A 2,514-nucleotide genomic window follows, 5' to 3' on the forward strand; every position below is an offset into this window, starting at 1 on the left:
CCGGTGGAGTTCACCAGGTCTGTTGTGAGATAGTAACTCACTGATGACATTGGTGAATGGTTGCTCAATTTCGTGAATCAGTTGAAGTTAGACATTAACACCGTTGGATGCCAGCTCAGTGGTCTATCGGTTAAGGGCTTCGGCTCGAAACTGGTAGGTCCTGGGTTCGAATCCCGCGAGAGTGGGTTCGTGGATGCGCACTGCTGAGGAGTCCCATAATAGGACGAAACGGCCGTCCAGTGCTTCCAGGTTTTCCATGGTAGTCTAGCTTCAATTGACTCATGATCTCAACTCTATAAATTACTAAAATCTCCACAAAACCCCTTCTGTTAAACAAGATTGTTTAAAACGAATAATGAACTAAGTTTCTATTGAACCAATGAATAGCTATCTATCTATTCATGTAAGTATTAGACTGCAATCATCAGATTAGATTCATTAAGTATTATTTGTTTTTATTGTTATTTATGCCGTCCTCCTAACTCCGCCTGTAGCTCTTCTAGAGCTACTGCCGGTCCCAAGCCCGGGTAAAGGAGGAGGGTTGGGCATGGGGTTAGCGTCCCCATCCCGTAGAAAAGCTAACTCGCTAAAAAAACGCTAACCAGAAAAAATTTTGCTGGTGAGCGGCCTATGCTCCTCGACGAGGGGTAACAGGCGTAAGTAAGTAAGTAAGTAATGCCGTCGTCCATCAGCATTCTTCATCCAATTCTATCCTAGGCAATCCAGTTATCATTCATCCTTTTCATATCTTCTTCTATTTGTATCTTTACCTTCTTTAATTATTATCATTGTTAAAAAATAGATTTTGATTTTGGTCTTTATCTATATCTTCATATATGATGATAATGGTAATGGTTTATGTCCTTTCTTAAAAACTAACCTATCCATAGACTTATTGGATGAGAATCTTCAAATAACTAAATAAATTAGGTCAAATCATTACATAAAGAAAAGAATTTGGATCTATGCCATACTAATGTCAGATTTCTGTTGTGTTCTGTTTATGTAAATTTTTCTTTGGTTGTTATGGTTGTCGTTCTTGTTGTTGTTGTTGTTGTTGTTTATTCTGGTTCTTTTTTCTAGGTTGTTAGGGTTAGGGTTAGGGTGGAGAACTTTTCAAATATGGTTTATGAAACAAAAACCTGAATGATATAGAAACTGGGGGGAAGATAACTGTCATATAATTCAATGTATCTTATGTATTTTGTAATTTATTTTTTATAATTAAATAAGTATTGACATGAATATGAAAGACTGTTGAAAGCAGTATGTGAATGTTTTGGACAAAATTTATGTTATAAATAGAATGAATAGGATATACTTAGACAGTAATTTATTGCTTTAACAGAAACAACCTATTTAAAAGGTTGTAACAAACCATAAATTGAATTCACCTAAGTATTGTTTACATGTATCTTTCTGTTGTTGTTAAGGTCTGGAATTGATCAATCTCTTGTTGATATTTGTGTATCATGTACGGATTGACTCGATATTGACTTAAGTTACAAGCATTCTAAGCAAAGATGTATAGTGGTTAGTAATGGAATCCAATTTGACAGGCGTTTCGTCCTATTTGAGATTCGTCAGCTGGATGTACCTGCATCCCAGAGTTGATGTTCACTCTGGGACTCGAACCCAGCACATCTACCTGACGAGGATGAAATGCGCATCCTAGATTCCACTGCTAGCCACTATCCACCTTTGCTTATAACGCTATATGATTGATCTTAATTCGGCTTTTGTTGTGTTGTTTAAAAGTGTAAAAGGATGTATACTAAGATGTATTGAAGCCTTAGCAATACGAAAATTCAACCCCCCTTTGTGTATTCAAAAACAGTTTATTCTCACCTTAAACTTACCCTGGTAATATTAGCTTCTTATCCAGAGTGATTAGGTTTCAAATTGTTTTCACTTTGTTATTATTATTATTATCCTTGTCTCCACTTACCCTCCCCATTTCCAGTCTAGTTGAACTTTTTATTTTTATATCTAAATGTTCTTAACAAGTATATTATGTATGATCAGATTGATTCGAAATGTATTGCTCTAATATATCATCACATAGTTCTCATAATCTTTATCTTCTTATTACATTATCGAAAAGAATATTCTTCATTCAAACATCAGTCTTTCCATAGATATTTGTTTTACCCTAGTGTGGAACTTATTAACTGATCAAAGATGTCAAGAATAGCAACCATGATCATCAAACCTTGAAGCAAGCGTGATGTTTTCACATTAAGTAATTGACGTCGAACAACCCATATTTCCCATTTCAGTCAATTAGTAACTATAACTTAAGTCAAACAACACGATCAAGTTAAGAGAATCTTAACAATATGGAAGCGAAACTCTGATTTCTTATGGATATTATGAACATCCAATGTGTTTATTTATGCCCTTCACATTACGTGTAGTTGAAAATTCATTGATAATAATATTTCATAGTGGCTATGTGAAATAATAATTTTTTTGCTATATCTCAATGAGTAGAAAACTGTATTTCTGACGTTT

General features: G+C 34.7%; 1 non-coding gene across 1 annotated transcript; it reads left to right on the top strand.

Annotated features, from left to right (window-relative positions):
- The first annotated feature begins 113 nt into the window (after positions 1-113).
- On the top strand, positions 114-185 carry Smp_tRNA_01793_Pseudo_CGA.1.1. Its single transcript has one exon. It is a non-coding gene (tRNA).
- The last annotated feature ends 2,329 nt before the right edge of the window (positions 186-2,514 follow it).

The sequence above is a fragment of the Schistosoma mansoni genome (assembly GCF_000237925.1).
Source record: "Schistosoma mansoni, WGS project CABG00000000 data, chromosome 1 unplaced supercontig 0071, strain Puerto Rico, whole genome shotgun sequence".
NCBI classification, from domain to species: Eukaryota; Metazoa; Platyhelminthes; class Trematoda; order Strigeidida; family Schistosomatidae; genus Schistosoma; species Schistosoma mansoni.